Below are 19,521 nucleotides of genomic sequence, written 5' to 3'. Positions count from 1 at the left end.
AGAGGGAAAAAAAAAATGAGGGCTTTTTTTTTTTTTTTTTTTTTAGCATCCTTACCTCCTCCAGCCCACAGCCCTTGCTGGGAGAGCTGTGTTTTGGCTTGGGTTAAAGGTGGAGGACAAGATGATCGGTAGAGAGGAAGGGGACAGGCTGGGGACTAAAGACCTCCCAGCGAGCCCCCTGGAGACAGGTGTGAGCGCAGAAGTTGGCTGGAGAGGAGTGAGAGATGACCCGGGAGAGGGTGGAGCAGCTGATGGCGAGACAGCTTTGCGTGTAGCAAGGGGCTCAGAACTGGCCTGCCTGGGACCAGGCAGACACCCGAGTTCTTGAAACATGAACGTGATGATGGCGGAAGAGTCTTTTGCCAGATGTGGGAATAACATTGACTAAAGAATCAAGGAAAACTGTCAAAAGACTTGCAGTCATGGAAAAATAAAAAAGAAAATCTTCAAAAAATTCTTCAGGAGTGTAATTGACCACTTGCAGTATCTGAGTCAGTCTGGGGCTCCAGTTTGCTGTCTTGTAATAAGCTGTGCTAACAGAACTTACCGAATTTCTGATGAAAATAACTGATTGGAAAGTATAAACCTCACTCGGGTAACGTCATAGCTACACAACGGATTTTTCTCTCAACCAGGAAGTGGTTTCTGTGTCTTAGAGACGAGGTCTATGAGATGACGTCTCCTCGATGAGTTGACCTGTCTCTAGTAAGAGAATATTAACTCAAATGGAAGACTTAGAGGTGTTATGCAATACGGCAGTTCGTGTGAGTTTTTAAGTCTTAAAGAGTTAAGTGTGTGTCAGGCACTGATTAGAGCTTTACGTATATTAACTCGATTCTCTGAGAAGGTCTAACGAGGTTGGTACTAGCCCCATTTAACAGATGAGGGAGCTGAGGCCCAGAGAGGTTCAGGATCCCAGGTTAGGTAAGTATCACAGGCCTATTAACTCCATGCCACAGAATCTGATCTTCACTACTCTACGCGCCTTCTCGTTAAGTGAAGTGGCCAAAGAGTATGACGAAGTCCCCAGGGCATGTGACAGCCACTTCAAAGTCTGGGTGCTGCCCAGAGATTAAAGGGAACACTACATAGAAAAATGTCTGTCCTCTTCATCCTGCTATTACTGGTGCAGTGCTGGGTTTCAACTTTCAGTTTGAGAAGTGACCTAGGGGGCCGTGTGGGATGGTTACATCCCAGCCAGGGCGAGGCTTCCCAGCTTCTAATGAAAACCCCTTGTAACCTCCCTTAAACAAACAACTGGGGGAAAGGCAAAGGTCCTCAAGGGATGTTGCCTAACAGTTATGAGCATTTTCTCAAAACAATAAAAAGGTCTAATTGGTGCTTAAGCTTTTTGCATTTGAATGTAAATTGCATCTCAAGTACGGTTGAATATGGAATTTGATGTTCAAATAATCTTTGAAATGTTGCGAGTCAGTAGGGGATTGTTTTATGAGAGGTAGGGAACCAGCTTGCAGGTCTGGAGGGAAGGGATGGGTACTATTCATGGCTGGGACCTTTCTGGCAAAGGATTGTGAAGGGTTCTGTTAATAAAACAAATCTACACCTGCGAGGCCGTGTACAGATTCTATCCTTACCCCTTCAGAAAAACTGGATGATGGAAAGAAGATCCAGAGTTACATCTACATGGTCAGAAGGACAGAGCAAGGTTAAGTTGGGCTTCCAACATAAAGTCAGGCTGAAAAGATCCCAACGCTTCAATGTGGAGCCCATTCAGAATCTTTGAATTCACCAATAGCACAGGTCTTTTCCATTTTCTTCCCAGGGGCCAGTGGAGCAGACAAATACCGGTTCTCCTGATTCAAATTACAGTCGACAATGGGCCTCCTTTCTCTGTGGCAAGAAATTCCATCTCAGGCAGAACTGAGGTCCCCTTCCCTCATCTCCCCGACCATGACCTCAGGGCCTTCTGATGATTCCAAAGGCCTCGCTCAGCGCAGAGTGCTGACGAGGTTCTCTCTGGGTTTTGGCCCACCCTTGTTACTTTTGAGGTGCTTGTTATTCAAATTTACGTGGCCCTTTGATGGTTGAGAGTTTTTCATGCTTCTTGGGTGTGAGAATCTCTGCTTAAACTGGCACTTCAGTGTATATAATTTCCCCAAACTGTAGAGCTGAGCCGTTTATAGTAAGGTAGGGGCTCTTCAAATACCCGGGTTACGTACTGCTTCTGATCACTGGTCTGAGGATAATAAGCTGTGTTGAAAGAAAACATTTTTTAAAAAGGGAAAAATACGCAACTAACACAGAAACATAAAATGAGTAGGTACTAACGATTTTATTTAAGTCACTAATTAGTGAAGTAACCAGTAAGAGGGGGGAAAAAAACAGTTCAAAGGAGCATTCAAAAAACATTATACACAAGCAATTAGAAATACTAAAATAAATTTTCTAATACAAAACTGGTCAGTTATCTACAGGGAAATAATCAAGTGTGCCTTTAGCAGACAAAATTCATCTGTATTTCTAGGTTCAAGAATCATCTGCATTACTATCCATTTTCCTCAACTTGCAGCGTGGTAAAATAGCTCAGTGACCAGATCCTTGTAGAAAGCAGTAACCCAGAAGGGTGTACTTAGTGTTCAATTGAAAAGACACTCACAAAACTCTTTTGCTTATTTCCAAGCCTTTTACAGCTTTTCTGATGGCTGAATATCTATGTTGAGTCAAAAATGTGGGTTTCAGGCAGGAATCGAGCAACCGGGTAAATCTTGGTGCCTGAAGTTCGTGGTGAAAAATGAGTTGGCTCTAATTAAAGGGATCGGATGGCTGGCGTAGAGGATGAAGTGGATCCCATGAAAGAGGGCATCTGCTATCAGGTGTGTACATGGGAACAGCGGGCTCAACGACTCTGTCTAGGGAATCGTATGGGGGTGCTTTTGGGGTCAGCAGAGGGGTAAGAGGGCTGCAGTCCTTAATCTGGGGCCAAGTAAGACGTCAGTTTTGAGAGGGGAGTGCCAGAAATCCTGCTCTTTTGTAGAACAAACTTGTTTGGGATTTGTCTTGATGAAAATTTACAGAGAAAGAAAAAGAAAACCCTCTTTAGAGGTGGTTAGGTGTTGGGTTCCTAAATTGGAGCCTGATTTTGGTCCCATTTCCCTAAGTTTTCATTCTTTTTTTTAAAGGCAAGTGTGACCTCTATCCCTCAGAAGGCTCCCCCTAATTTTTTAAAAAAATTTATTCATTTATTTATTTTTGGCTGCATTGGGTCTGTGTTTCTGCCCACGGGCTTTCTCTAGTTGCGGTGAGCAGGGGCTACTCTTAGTTGCTGTGCGTGAGCTTCTCATTGCGGTGGCTTCTCTTGTTGCAGAGCATGGGCTCTAGGTATGTGGGCTTCAGTAGTTGTGGCACATGGGCTCAAGTAGTTGTGACTCACCGGTCTAGAGCGCAGGCTCAGTAGTTGTGGTTCGCAGGCGCTAGAGCGCGGGCTCAGTATTTGTGGTGCATGGCCTTTGTTGCTCCGCGGTATGTGGGATCTTCCCAGACCAGGGCTTGAACCTGTGTCCCCTGCCTTGGCAGGTGGATTCTTAACCACTGTGCCACCAGGGAAGTTCCAAGTTTTCGTTCTTTAATAGGGGAACCCCAATACTGCTTTCTTCTTCTTACCCCTTGGGAGGTGTCTGCAGCATCACACCTCCGTCTCTGTTTGCTACCTTTCAAGTCATGCATCACAGTTTCTCAGAGCAGAGTCACACCTCCGATCTCGTGACCAGCTAAGCCACAGCCTGTAAAGAAAAAACAAAGTTTCTTTTGCTTTCAATCTCCCCCATCTGCCCATATAATCATAAACATTTTCCCCTTTAACTTTTTATTTACACTTTTAATTTAGGAATAACTGTAGGTTTGCACAACAGTTGTAAAGACAGTATAGAGAGTTCCTGTGTGCCCCTTACCCAGTTTCTTGTGTTACCGTGGTAAAGTGGTCAAAACTAAGAAACCATTACTATTAACTGTTCACTAAACTCCAGACTTGCTTTGGATTTCAACTCTCTTTCTATTAATGTTCTCTTTCTATTTTGTTGTTGGGCTCCTTTGGTCTGTGATAACTTTGGTTTGTTATTCCTTGTTCTTAACAACCTTGACAGTTTTGGAGAGTACTGGCTGAGCGTCCTGTAGAATTTTTTTTTTTTTTTTTTTTTTTTGCGGTACGCGGGCCTCTCCCTGCTGTGACCTCTCCCGTTGCGGAGCACAGGCTCCGGACGCGCAGGCTCAGCGGCCATGGCTCACGGGCCCAGCCGCTCCGCGGCATGTGGGATCTTCGCGGACCGGGGCACGAACCCGTGTCCCCTGCATCGGCAGGGGGACTCTCAACCACTGCGCTACCAGGGAAGCCCTAGAATTTTTGTCTGATGGTTTCCTCATGATTTGAGTGGGTTTATGTTTCTTCCTTTTTTCTTTTTCTTTTCTTTTTTTTTTTTAAGACAACCATAGAAGTGCCCTTCTCATCACATCGTATGGCATCACAGGGGAAGTAAACCTTTATCACTCGGTTAAGGTGTGTTTGCCAGGTCCCTTCACTGCAGAATTGCTGTTTTCCCCTTTCTCTTCTCTCTTCTTTGGAATTAAATCACTAAGTGATTTGTAATTTCTACCTCCAGTCTCTGGAATGCTTAGACAATTCTTTTTCATTTTTTCTATTGAAGTTCTAAAATAATCCACTCATAAAACTCTCTGGGCTTAATCTTTTTGGAGATAAAGTTTTAAGAAACTTTTTCAAAGATGTCCTTGATTACGCGTCTATTGAGGTCTTCTATATTTTCTAATGTCATAATATCTGGTAATTAAAGTAAAATGAGCCATTTCATTGTGATCTTGAAATTTACTAGACAGTGTTTTGTCTAACATTTTCTCTTGTATATTTGATACCTTTTTTCTGATTAATACAGATGTGCATTTTCTTTTCTCGAGTAGGCATGCTATTTATGTTGAATTTATGAAGGAAATAGTAGGGCCCTCCGAACACATGAAAGCCCAGAAATGAGAATTAGTAAAATTTATATCTTTAAACAGTGAGCTAGAGACTTCGCTGGACCCCGGGGCAGATCCTGGGGTCCTCAGAGCAGAGCGCTTAAGACTGAGTTTATCCTTCCTTCTCTTAGAAGCTCTTTTTGGCAGACACTCTAGTTGGAGAGCGAGAAGGAGCACAGCGCTTGGGGGACAGAGCAGAATACGCTGTCCACCCACACCCTGTATTTTCTGCTGACCATCACACAAGACCTGGTCATGCCGTCCACAAAAGGGCTTCCCTCCAGCTTGAGAACTAGTGCCCTTTTGCCTCACTATCCTGATGGGCGTAGGGATTTTTTTTTTTGGATATTTGGGGCAGGAGAAATCAGACTCTAAGGTCTGCATGGGACCTCTGGCTCCAAGCTGTCTCCCCTTCCCCTCATTTTAAGGCTGTAAAAACAGGTAAAGCAAGGCAAGACGAATTTTCCAGGCATGCAGAAAATCAGTGATGACACTGGGACTTTGAATCCACATTTCTTTCCTCTGGGGGAGCGCTCTTCCCGTGCCACACCCCCCTCTTTGGACCAGGCAGACCTAGACGCCATTCAGATAGTCAGAAGTTTGGCTGTGCTGAATCTGGGCGGGTTTGCGTAGCCGGGTGGTGTCTGAGCTCTTCACTGTGGATGTATGGTCGCCAAGGGACCTGTCCTGGTCACGCAGCTCATCAAGAGACTGAGCTGAGACTCTCCCTCTGGATTTGCACTTTACAGATCTCCACTGGGAGGGAGGCGTTGCTTTATCTCTTTGATCTACTTCTCAAGTAATTCTGAACTTGTAGCTCGAGGGCTGGGATCCTCGCCAGCCTGTATACACGCTGTCCATCCACAGGGAATACACCAGAACTCGGGCTGCGTGGAGATTCCCTCTTTTGGCTGCCGGGTGCCGGCTCAGGTTGTGTATCTTGAAGTAGGGTCCACATTCTTGGCAGGTCAGCTGGGAAACGTGTTTGACGTTGGTGGAAAAGGGCCGTTGTTGGATCCAGGGCCTCGCCGCTTGTGTCTTGTCTACACTCCTGGGGAACAGGCTTGAACGGGGCAGAAGCCAAGTGCTGGGAGGTGTGTTTGGCTCCGACTCAGACACTGATGGAGTCCAGTAGGCTAACGCCCGGCTCAGAAAGGTCCCTTCCCTCCACTTTGTGCAGAACACATACAAACTCGCCTGTGGGTCAGATGGGTCTGTGCGATGCCCACGTGAATTCACTCTTCACAAGACTTCTTGTGGGAAAACACAAAAGCAGATTAAAGTTATGTTAAGCTGGCACGGGATGACAAGAGTTTAGTACAGGAAAGATCATTTGTTCCCTTCTCGACCTCTAGGACCGCAGGCTTGTTGACATGTGTTTACCACGTTCCAGCTGTCTGCGGAGTCATGAGGTAGTGTAACAGATTTTAGACCCCAGATTCTGGGCTCCTGACAGGAAGCCCAAACCAGGTCTGAGTTTTCCCTCCAGCACCAATGGCTTTGGTTCCTGATGGCCCACGTGGGGTCATCTTCTATGTCTGTTCACAAGGTGGATAAGCTGACTGCCTTCGCGGGGAAGCATCCTGTTAACACAGATGCAGGCCCAGAGGAAACATACGAAGGTGAAAAGATGCCGTCCCATGAGTGTACTCTCTGCTTTGTGAAGTCTATTCCCAGTGGTTCTTTGGCTTTCAGAAACGATATCCCCACATCCTTCTCCAGCCCTGGCTGAGACAAGTTGACTGATGAGGCTCGCTGCTGGGCTCCAGGTATGCAAGCGATGGGCAGAGGCTGCACTGCATAAAGAAAGTCCACGTCCTCGAATGACACATGTGCAAACTCTCATGAGGAAAGGGAAAGGCACAAATGCTCCTCCTGACAGATCTTTGTAATTCAGACGAGCTATTCCAAACAAATGGGCTGTAAATACCCTACTCGTCCTTTATGCCCAGCAGCTCTGTGCACAAGATAATCTAATTTGTGTGGCTTCCAGAAGAAATGAGCGTGACACCAGGGCAGGGTGAGTATAGAACATGGAAAAAGGCAGAGAAATGAGTGTCTTTCCCGGGCCTGGAGTCAGCCGAGCTCTGAGGATGTTTCCATCTGCTACCAAAGTATAGGAAATGTCCGTACTCGGGGACCTCATCCAGCAGCTTACTTATTCAACCAATAAACAGAAAAAATCTAAGTTATAAAAGTTCTTTTTTTTTTTTCCTGACTCTGATAACCTCTTATCTGCAGGCATATATTTTGTGCTTCTCATAAGCCTGAGTTCAAATCTGCACAGAGACATATATTTTCACGCTGTTAACCTTTGATCCTTTATCTCTTCATGGCTCTGCAGATAAAAGATTCCAACGTGTGTAAAATCTTCCAAATTAGGGGTGAACTAGACCCTTATCCTATATTCAAAATTCGCTCGCATCTGCAATCCCAGTTAAAAAATGCAACTATGACACAGACTTCAGGGAAGAGTATTAAAGATAGCTTTTAAAAAAAAAAAAATAAAATGTTACTTAATAATTTAGAATTTTTAGAAAACACAGAAGTTAAAAATTAAGCCACCCATGATTCAACCATCCAGATTTTTAATACTGTTAACAATTCCAGGGTGTGTGTGTGTGTATATATGTATATATATATATATATATATATGCATGTATATATATAGAATGGCATCACTTAAAAATATCTTTAAAGTCAGTTTTACATACTTTATTATAAAATTTTTTTCTACCATAGTATCTTAATGGATAAATATTCCATCATATAGATAAAGCCTAAATTATTTAATGAATGCCCTATTGTTGAGCACTTAGGTTGTTTCCAGTAATTGCCTGTCATTAGGAGTGCCACGGTACCATAACGACAGTCATTGTGTTGTATATTTGCACACCATCATGATTAGTTCCTTAAGATAAATTCCTGGCAGTAGGGTTGCTGGATGAAAATGTACGCAAAAATTCTAAAACACATAACCGTGTTGCCAAATGGCCTATAAGTTGCATAGATTTAACTTTGCATCACCAATCTCTGAGGAGGCTACTTTCCCTTTATACTTGATGATAACTGGTAAATTACTTTTTTGCTAATTTTCTGAATAACAACTACTATATCATTATTTTAATAAGCACTTCATAAGTAATGGTGATACTTTTTTATGTTTACTGTTTTCTGCGTTTTATATGATCTTTTCATGTTTTTCAGTCTTTAATTTTTTTAACATCTTTATTGGAGTATAAGTGCTTTACAGTGTTGTGTTAGTCGCTGCTATATAACAAAGTGAATCAGCTATATGTGTACATATATCCCCATATCCCCTCCCACTTGTATCTCCCTCCCACCCTCCCTATCCCACCCCTCTAGGTGGTCACAAAGCACCGAGCTGATCTCCCTGTGCTATGTGGCTGCTTCCCACTAGCTATCTGTTTTACATTTGGTAGTGTATATATGCCCATGCCACTCTCTCACTTCGGCCCAGCTTACCCTTCCCCCATCCTCAAGTCCATTCTCTACATCTGCATCTTTATTCCTGTCCTGCCGGTAGGTTCATCAGAACCACTTTTTTTTTTTAGATTCCATATATATGTGTTAGCATACGGTATTTGTTTTACTCTTTCTGACTTACTTCACTCTGTATGACAGACTCTGGGTCCATCCACCTCACTACAGATGACTCAATTTCGTTTCTTTTTATGGCTGAGTAATATTCCATTGTATATATGTGCCACATCTTCTTTACCCATTCATCTGTCGATGGACACTTAGGTTGCTTCCATGTCCTGGCTATTGTAAATAGTGCTGCAGTGAACATTGTGGTACATGTCTCTCTTTGAATTATGGTTTTGTTGGGGTATATGCCCAGTAGTGGGATTGCTGGGTCGTATGGTAGTTCTATTTATAGTTTTCTAAGGAACCTCCACACTGTTCTCCATAGTGGCTGTATCAATTTACATTCCCACCAACAATGCAAGAATGTTCCCTTTTCTCCACCCTCTCCAGCATTTATTGTTGGTAGATTTTCTGATGATGGCCATTCTGACCAGTGTGAGGTGATACCTCATTGTAATTTTGATTTGCATTTTTCTAATTTAGTGATGTTGAGCATCCTTTCATGTGTTTGTTGGCAAGCTGTGTATCTCCTTTGGAGAAATGTCTATTTAGGTCTTCTGCCCATTTTTGGGTTAGGTTGTTTGTTTGTTTTTTTATTGAGCTGCATGAGCTGCTTGTATATTTTGGAGATTAATCCTTTTTCAATTGCTTCGTCTGCAAATATTTTCTCCCATTCTGAGGATTGTCTTTTCGTCTTGTTTATGATTCCTTTACTGTGCAAAAGCTTTTAAGTCTCATTAGGTCCCATTTGTTTATTTTTTATTTCCATTTCTCCAGGAGGTGGGTCAAAAAGGATCTTGCTGTGGTTTATGTCATAGAGTGTTCTTCCTATGTTTTCCTCTAAGAGTTTTATAGTGTCTGACTTTACATTTAGGTCTTTATTCCATTTTGAGTTTATTTTTGTATACGGTGTTAGGGAGTGTTCTAATTTCATTCTTTTACATGTAACAGTCCAGTTTTCCCAGCAGCACTTATTGAAGAGGCTGTCTTTTCTCCATTGTATATCCTTGCCTCCTTTATCAAAGATAAGGTGACCATATGTGCATGGGTTTATCTCTGGGCTTTCTGTCCTGTTCCATTGATCTATATTTCTGTTCTTGTGCCAGTACCATACTGTCTTGATTACTGTAGCTTTGTAGTATAGTCTGAAGTCGGGGAGCCTGATTCCTCCAGCTCCATTGTTCTTTCTCAAGATTTCTTTGGCTATTCGGGGTCTTTTGTGTATCCATACAAATTGTGCAATTTTTTATTCTAGTTCTCTGAAAAAAGAGAACTTGAGAACTAGAGAGAGAGAACTAGTTTGACAGGGATTGCATTGAATCTGTAGATTGCTTTGGGTAGTATAGTCATTTTCACAATGTTGATTTTTCCAATCCAAGAACATGGTATATCTCTCCATCTGTTTGTATCTTTAATTTCTTTCATCAGTGTCTTATAGTTTTCTGCATACAGGTATTTTGTCTCCTTAGATAGGTTTATTCCTACATATTTTATTCTTTTTGTTACAGTGGTAAATGGGAGTGTTTCCTTAATTTCTCTTTCAGATTTTTCATCATTAGTGTATAGGGATGCAAGAGATTTCTGTGCATTACTTTTGTGTCCTGCTACTTTACCAGATCCATTGATTAGCTTTAGTAGTTTTCTGGTAGCATCTTTAGGATTCTCTATGTATAGTATCATGTCATCTGCAAACAGTGACAGTTTTACTACTTTTCTGATTTGGATTCTTTTTATTTCTTTTTCTTTGATTGCTGTGGCTAAAACTTCCAAAACTATGTTGAATAATAGTGATGAGAGTGGGCAACCTTTTCTCTTCCTGATCTTAGAGGAAATGGTTTCAGTTTTTCACCATTGAGAACGATGTTGGCTGTGGTTTTGTCATATATGACTTTTATTATGTTGAGGTAGGTTTCCTCTGAGCCTACTTTCTGGGGAGTTTTTATCATAAATGGGTGTTGAATTTTGTCAAAAGCTTTTTCTGCATCTATTGAGATGATATGGTTTTTCTCCTTCTGTTAACATGGTTTATCACATTGATTGATTTGCATATATTGAAGAATCCTTGCATTCCGGGGATAAACCCCACTTGATCATGGTGTATGATCCTTTTAATGTGGTGCTGGATTGTTTGTTAGTATTTTGTTGAGGGTTTTTGCATCTGTGTTCATCAGTGATATTGGCCTGTAGTTTTTTTCTGTGACGTCTTTGTCTGGTCTTAGTATCAGAGTGATGGTGGCCTCATGGAATGAGTTTGGGAGTGTTTCTCCCTCTGCTATATTTTGGAAGAGTTTGAGAAGCATAGGTGTTAGCTCTTCTAAATATTTGATAGAATTCTCCTGTGAAGCCATCTGGTCCTGGGCTTTTGTTTGGTGGAAGAATTTTTTTTTTTTTTTGCAGTACACAGGCCTCTCACTGTTGTGGCCTCTCCCGTTGCAGAGCACGGGCTCCGGACACGCAGGCTCAGCAGTCATGGCTCACGGGCCCAGCTGTTCTGCAGCATGTGGGATCTTCCCGGACCGGGGCACAAACCCATGTCCCCTGCATCAGCAGGCAGACTCTAAACCAGTGTGCCACCAGGGAAGCCCTGGTGGAAGAATTTTAATCACAGTTTCAATTTCAGTGCTTGTGATTGGTCTGCTTTCTATTTCTTCCTGGTTCAGTCTCAGAAGGTTGTGCTTTTCTAAGAATTTGTCCATTTCTTCCAGGTTGTCCATTTTATTGGCATATAGTTGCTTGTAGTAATCTCTCATGATCCTTTGTATTTCTGCGGTGTCCATCGTAACTTCTTGTTTTTCATTTCTAATTTTACTGATTTGAGTCCTCTCCCTCTTTTTCTTGATGATTCTGGCTAATGTTTTATCAATTTTTATCTCAAAGAACCAACTTTTAATTTTATTGATCTTTGCTATTGTTTTCTTCATTTCTTTTTCATTTATTTCTGATCTGAACTTTATGATTTCTTTCCTTCTGCTAACTTTGGGTTTTTTTTGTTGTTGTTGTTTCTCTAATTGCTTTAGGTGTAAGGTTAGGTTGTTTGAGATGTTTCTTGTTTAAGGTAGGATTGTATTGCTATAAACTTCCCGCTTAGAAGTGCTTTTGCTGCATCCCATAGGTTTTGGGTCATTGTGATTTCATTGTCACTTGTTTCTAGGTGTTTTTTGATTTCCTCTGATTTCAGTGATCTCTTGGTTATTTAGTAGTGTATTGTTTAGCCTCCACATGTTTGTATTTTTTACAATTTTTTTCTGTAATTGCTATCAGTCTCATAGCATTGTAGTCGGAAAAGATACTTGATACGATTTCAGTTTTCTTAAATTTACCAAGGCTTGATTTGTGACCCAGGATATGATCTATCCTGGAGTATGTTTCATGACCACTTGAGAAGAAAGTATATTCTGTTGTTTTTGGATAGAATGTCCTATAAATATCAATTAAGTCCATGTTGTTTAACGTATCATTTAAAGCTTGTGTTACCTTATTTATTTTCACTTTGAATGATCTGCCCATTAGTGAAAATGGGGTGTTAAAGTCCCCTACTATTATTGTGTTACTGTCGATTTCCCCTTATATGGCTGTTAGCATTTGCCTTATGTATTGAGGTGCTCCTATGTTGGGTGCATAAATATTTACAATTGTTATATCTTCTTCTTGGATCGATCCCTTGATCATTATGTAGTGTCCTTCTTTGTCTCTTCTAATAGTCTTTAAAGTCTATTTTGTCTGTCTGATATGAGAATTGCTACTCCAGCTTTCTTTTGGTTTCCATTTGCATGGAATATTTTTTTCCATCCCCTGACTTTCAGTCTGTATGTGTCGCTAGGGCTGAAGTGGGTCTCTTGTAGACAGCACATATACGGGTCTTGTTTTTATCCATTCAGCAAGTCTGTGTCTTTTGGTTGGAGCATTTAATCCATTTAAGGTAGTTATATGTATGTTCCTATTACCATTTTCATAATTGTTTTGGGTTTGTTTTGTAGGTCTTTTCCTTCTCTTGTGTTTCCTGCCTAGAGACGTTCCTTTAGCATTTGTTGTAAAGGTGGTTTGGTGGTGCTGAATGCTCTTAGCTTTTGCTTGTCTGTAAAGGTTTTAATTTCTTCATCGAAGGTGAATGAGATCCTTGCTGGGTAGAGTAATCTTGGTTGTAGAATTTTTCCCTTTCATCACTTTAAATATGTTCTGCCACTCCCTTCTGGCTTGCAGAGTTTCTGCTGAGAGATCAGCTGTTAACCTTATGGGATTCCCTTGTGTGTTATTTGTTGTTTTTCCCTTGCTGCTTTTAATATGCTTTCTTTGTATTTAATTTTTGACAGTTTGATTAATATGTGTCTTGTCGTATTTCTCCTTGGATTTATCCTGTATGGGGCTCTCTGTGCTCTGGACTTGATTAACTATTTCCTTTCCCATATTAGGGAAGTTTTCAACTATAATCTCTTCAAATATTTTCTCAGTCCCTTTCTTTTTCTCTTCTTCTTCTGGAACCCCTATAATTCGAATGTTGGTGCATTTTATGTTGTCCCAGAGCTCTCTGAGACTGTCCTCAGTTCTTTTCATTCTTTTTTCTTTATTCTGCTCTGCAGTAGTTATTTCCACTATTTTATCTTCCAGGTCACTTATCCGTTCTTCTGCCTCAGTTATTCTGCTATTGATCCCATCTAGAGTACTTTTAATTTCATTTATTGTGTTGTTCATCATTGTTTGTTTGCTCTTTAGTTCTTCTAGGTCCTTGTTAAACGTTTCTTGTATTTTCTCCATTTTATTTCCAAGATTTTAGATCATCTTTACTGTCATTACTCTGAATTCTTTTTCAGCTAGACTGCCTATTTCCTCTTCGTTTGGTCTGGTGGGTTTTTACCTTGTTCCTTCATCTGCTGTGTATTTCTGTATCTTCTCATTTTGTTTAACTTATGGTGTTTGGGGTCTCCTTTTTGCAGGCTGCAGGTTCGTAAATCCTGTTGTTTTTGGTGTCTTTCCCCAGTGGGTCAGGTTGGTTCAGTGGCTTGTGGAGGGGACTGGTATCTGTGTTCTGGTGGATGTGGCTGGATCTTGTCTTTCTGGTGGGCAGGTCCACGTCCGGTGTGGTGTTTGGGGGTGTCTGTGAACTTAGTGTGACTTTAGGCAGCCTCTCTGCTGATGGGTGGGCTTGTGTTCCTGTCTTGCTACTTGTTTGGCATATGGGGTGTCCAGCACTGGAGCTTGCTGGCCGTTGAGAGGAGCTGGGTCTTAGCATTGAGATGGAGATCTCTGGGAGAGCTTTTGCTGATTGATATTAACGTGGGGCCTGGAGGTGTCTGGTGGTCCTGTGTCCTGAACTCAGCTCTCCCACCTCAGAGACTCAGGCCTGACACCCAGCTGGAGCACCAAGACCCTGTCAGCCACACGGAGTGCAAGATGTCCAGTCTGGGGGTGATCTGGACTTGGGTCACCATAGTAACACATGCAGAAAGCCGTGTCTTTCTGAGGGTCTCTCCAGGCTTTCAGGGCACCATGTGCCTCAGCTAGTACAGCAGTTCCTGCAGTAGACAGACAGGCCCTAATATCAGATGGCCCAAGAGCTGCGAAGCCCCGAGAGAACCAGGACCAGCAGGTGGCACGGTCTGTAGTCAAAACTGTGAAATTCTGCTCTTAGGGTCACTTCTGAGTTGTGTTGTCCCTTGGAGTCCCTGAGGCCCAGCTGGCAGGGGTGTCGGGCTGCGCACGGGCCAAGCATCAGCAGCGGCAGGAGGAGGACCGGCTGGGCGCCTCCTTCTTCCCAACCCACAGCCACTGACTCCTTGGGCGGGGTGGGGCTCCTGGCAGAACGCCAAGATGAGAGGCGAGGCAGCCACACAAGCAACAGCTGCTGCACAGGCCTCGGCTCAGTCCGGCTCTCGGGGGCTGGGGCAGAGGCTGTCAGGATTGGGGAAAAGGGTAGCTCACTGGCTTGCTGCCGGCACCCTTGGTGTACCCAGCTTTGTGCCCGGTCTTTAATTTTGTAAACTACTTGGTAAACAACAAACTTATTGAATCATCTTATTAGTCGAATCATTTTTTAAATTATTTTATTTTTAACCGCGTTGGGTCTTTGTTGCTGTGTGCGGGCTTTCTCCAGTTCGGCGAGCAGGGGCTACTCTTTGTGGCGGTTCACGGGCTTCTCCTTGTGGTGGCTTCTCTTGTGGAGCACAGGCTCAGTAGTTGTAGCTCACAGGCTTTGTTGCTCCGCGGCATGTGGAATCTTCCCGGACCAGGGCTCGAACCCGTTTCCCCTGCATTGGCAGGTGGACTCTTAACCACTGCGCCACCAGCGAAGTCCCATAGAATCAGTTTTTAGTTGTTGCTTTTAAATTTTTAGAAAAACACTTATGTAATCTTCTAATCATGGTGATTTTTACTCTTTCCAATAGTTACACTTTTTTTTTCTTAGTTCATTAACTGGAACTTCTCTTTGTCCCTTATTTCAAATCCTAGGACAATTTCTTGAGTTGGTTTTAATTCCCTGATTAGTTTTCTTCAGTATGTAACACATTGCTCACTACCTCCACTGTATTTTGACAATTGATGTTTATATTTTTTTATCTCTAAGTATTTTTTCCTGATTTCAGATTTTTTTCTTTCTCATTTTTTTTTTAATTTTAAAATTTTTGGCTGTGTTATGTCTTCGTTGCTGCGCGCGGGCTTTCTCTAGTTGCAGCGAGCGGGGGCTACTCTTCGTTGCAATGCGTGGGCTTCTCATCGCGGTGGCTTCTCTTGTTGTGGAGCACAGGCTCTAGGCACGCAGGTTTCAGTAGTTGTGGCACACGGGCTCAGTAGTTGTGGCTCATGGGCTCTAGAGCACAGGCTCAGTAGTTGTGGCACATGGACTTAGTTGCTCTGTGGCACGTGGGATCTTCCTGGAACCAGGGCTTGAACCTGTGTCCCCTGCATTGGCAGGTGGAGTCTTAACCACTGCACCACCAGGGAAGTCCCTCTCTGGTTTTATTCATGCAGTGGGCTCTTGAATCTCGCTGATGACCAACTAGAGATTTTCCTGAAGGTTTTTCTTCTTTCCTGGAATAATACATGATTTTAACTTACCAGTTCCCTTCTTTTGAATCGCTTGATATTTTTGTTAGATTTAGTGATTGTTCTTTGTTCATTCTTATGGTAGGAGCTTGTTGAAAGTGAAGAGTGAAGGTGGTCTATATCAGTCATGGAGTGGGTGGGTGTTCAAGCCTTTGGTCCTGATGTTGGGAGCCAGCTTGACAGCTTGGCCCCTGTTTTGATTCATGTACCCTTAGTGGTCACTGTAAGTTGTGGGTTCAGTGTGTTTGTACTTCCTGCTCATTGTATCAGAGAAGCTGATTAATATTGACCTTTTGCTGACTGCCCCATGGCTTGCTCACCCTCTTAGCGGCTCTAACTTAGACTTTGGGGGCATTAGCAGTGATTCTTCTGCTTCCATCACTTTGTCTCTATCTTAGTCCTCTGTTCCCCTCACTCTCCAGCTTCACGGTAGTCTCTGTTGCCCCCATACTCAGCATCAGCTGTCTCATCTATGCTTAAGAACCCCCAAGTCAGTGTCTCCAGCTCAGGTGTCTCTCTTGAACTTGGGTATAAAACTGGATGTCTCCCTCTGGATGTTCTGTAGGTGATTCAGACAGCGCACACACAAAAATGACTTCACTATAGGAGACTCCAGGGATGGACAGATATGCCCTGTTCTCTCTGGTGGTCACAGTGACGATGCCAGCAGAATGCTGGTTGAGCCTGGGTACCACCTGCATACTTTTGTTCGTACCGGCCTGAGGGCCCCAAGAGTCAGTTTTGCTCACTCATGGTTGGTTATATCACTGGTACTTAGCATGCAAAATAATGAGCTTTGAACAAGAAGGGTTACTGATGCTGTGAAAACCGTATTTGAAGGTTCGTAAGTAATTTGACAGTTCACTTAAAAATGCTGTTGAAGTGGATGTGGGTTAGTGAATCGTGAATGCTGGGACTTCTGCTTGGACCATAATGGCATCACGAGTGCCAGGTTTACCCTTCCACCGGAAACAACTAAAAAGGCGAAATACACGAAACATGGTTTTTGGACGTTGGAGGTCAGGCAGCTGCGGATAGAGACCACAAAAGGGCAAAGAGGAGGTGAACCCCATGACTGCCCCCAATCAGTGTCTGGAGGGAGTTTGCAGGTGCACCCCAGGGTCGGGAACCCGGGCAGAGTCCTGGTCTTTGGAGTCGAGGGGTCAGAGAGGGGAGGGCGGGGACACCCAGGCTGGGTATCACAGGGCACGTGCACGAGAGGTCAGAGCTGCACAGAGAGAAATTTCCAGAGGGTCCTCCTTGGGTCTTGGGCGAGGGCTGCTCAGCTCACATGAAGAAATGTCCCCAAAGCTGGAGAAAGAAACACCCAAAGGATTAGAGGAGGCAGTGCCTCTGTTTTGCCTCTGGGGGGACGGGACGGGGTGGGGATACTAAGGGGGAAGCAGGAAGACCAAGTGCCTGGAGCCTCAGCAGGACCTGGGAGAGGAAGTGGGTTGTCCTGTGTTTGTCTTTGAAGGTAGATGTTTAAAAGTGGAATAGAACATGTATATAGGAACGTGGACAAATCACAAAGTGTTCATTGAATTTCACTAAGACCCTGGAGTGAACCAGATCGAGAAGTAGAAAGCTTGCGGAAGCTCGTCTTTTTCACTGCCCCAGTGATTAAACCCCTCCAGTGTCCCCGCCCGCTGTGAGCCCTCGTTTTCCTCAGCTGGACACTTGCAGTACTCTCTGCAGGCGGCGGCTGCTGCCTCTCTGAGGGGCCAGTTAGGAGCTCTGGGTGGTGTGGCAGACGTCCAAAGGCTGGCGCTTTCTGGGGTGCTGCTTGAGTTCTTCGGAGCACCCTGTGGGGCCTCCCCGCTACCCGATTCCCTGACATGGGCGTCCTGGCTCCGGCCTGCCGTCCGTTCTCCGTCAGCTCCATCAGTAAAGCCTGCTCGCCTGGCAGGCAGCCCTCTTGGTGGGGTACCGGAAAGATGGCTCGAGCCCAGCTGCATTCCAGCGTCCGCTCAACCCATGGGAAACTCGTGCTGCGTCCTGGCCAGGCTCAGCAGCGGACCCATCCCCTCCTGCATGTGCCCCCGGTTCTCTTTTCTCCTGTCCACGTAGACACAAGTCTGATAAGAACGGAGGTCTCCAACTGGAGAAGGAAGGCCACTTCCCCTTTCTGCAGTGCCCATCGTGACTGTGAGAGATTATCGGGATCCTCTCCCCTCACTTGACTTTGGAGAGCAGACGGGAAACGCCACTGTTCATTGCGAGGCCTGTACCTACAGCTCTGCTCTCTCCCTTCTTTCTTCTAAAGGGGTGCGGTGTTGGGGGCTGTCTGGGGAGCACGGCCAGGGTTTTAAAGGTGTTGCATCTTGGTTTGTTTTAATTGCGTGTGGTGAGACATGCAGACACAGAAATGACCGTCATGGAGTACGACGTGTATTATCCTCCCAGGTCCCTAGAAACAGGAGGGGCCGCAGACAGGGCCACACGGGAAGCACCAGGGTCAGCCGGGTGGGGGAGGGGGTGCTGTGGGCAAGAGCCTTTCCTGTGGCTCCCGAGGGAAGGAACAGGCAAGGCTGGCTGAGCGAGCTTAGGATTTGGTGGTTTGGATAATTTCAGTGGGCTCTGGGGCATAGAGGCTGGCCCAGTTGTCTGGTACCCAGCCCTGGAGTGATTAGGGCGGGTGGACAGGGGTCCAGAGTGTGAGATGTAAAAGAAGAAGCAGTTGGGAGTGTGGCCTCTTGATTGGTTGGTTTGCATTTGAATGGCTTTCTCAGGGGCCAGTGGTTTACTATCTCTAGGAATTAAGTCCCCCCGAGGTTAGCAAAGCCCCAAGCTGTCAGTGTATCAGAATACAGAAAATAAAAGTTAATACAGCAGTGTGACTGTTTCACAATAAGCTCTGAGCGAGGTTTCTGGTTATTTTTGGTTCTTTTTAGAACATATGATATTTCACACCTCATTGTTCCCAGTTTTGGGTCCTGGCTATCAATTCTGAGACAACAGGAAATATTCTAACATCCTGCTACATCATCAGCAAAAAACGTAGTATATTAGAAACAAAAGAATTAGACGTTGAAGTAGCACATGCTGAAATGAACTCCATCTTTGACTGGGGCTCAGTGTCCGGATTCCTCGGTTGCAAGCAACAGTTCCCGAGTGGCTGCTTTAGACAAAAAGGAATCTGTTGGATAGATAGGAGCTCATGTGGAGGGAGGAGCTACCGCCAGGCTTCTGAGCGGACACAGACCTGCACCAGCGTCTTCTCCATCCGGGAGTCAGATTCCAAAGAGGGGAATACAGGCGGGAGGTCAGGGGTGGGGGGACTTGGACATCTCAAGCCTCACCGTGGAGGAGAGGGGTGGTCCCCGGACTCCTGCTTCTCAAAGAAGAGGGTGTGACTTCTGCCTTAACAAGGCCAAAGCAAAACCTGTTCACAGGTAGACAGGTGAGCATGAAGAACACAGATGTGGCTTCAGAAAAGTCATCTTTGAATTCCATCTCTGCCACTTGATTATTTTGGTCACAATTTCTGTGGACTCCTATTTTCTCAGCTGTAGTGCAGAGGGTGACAGTAAGCCCCCTTCTACATCGTGGCAACAAGTCACTGAAAGGGCTGTAAAAATGACAAACTACGTCATCCCTTCTGTTTGTGAGTCTCCATTGCCCCGTAGGTGGTGTGTCTTAGTCACTGTATATTGAGGGCCTTCTTATGAAGATATACGCCAACTTGATAGTAAAGCATAAAAACTTTAAAAGTCCTGTGGAGATGCCAGCATGTTCTAATCTAATACATATTTAGGCCCTGCCTGCGTCCTCAACTGGGGTGAATCTGTTATATAATTGTGGATACCTGCCTCCCTAACTCTACTGTAAAAGACCTTGTTTACCCAGACCCCCTGTGTCTCTTGAAATGGACAGGAACTAAATCAA

This window comes from Grampus griseus, assembly GCF_964374135.1.
Source record: "Grampus griseus genome assembly, chromosome: 20".
In the NCBI taxonomy this organism is placed as follows: Eukaryota; Metazoa; Chordata; class Mammalia; order Artiodactyla; family Delphinidae; genus Grampus; species Grampus griseus.
This window is presented reverse-complemented; position numbering follows the sequence as displayed.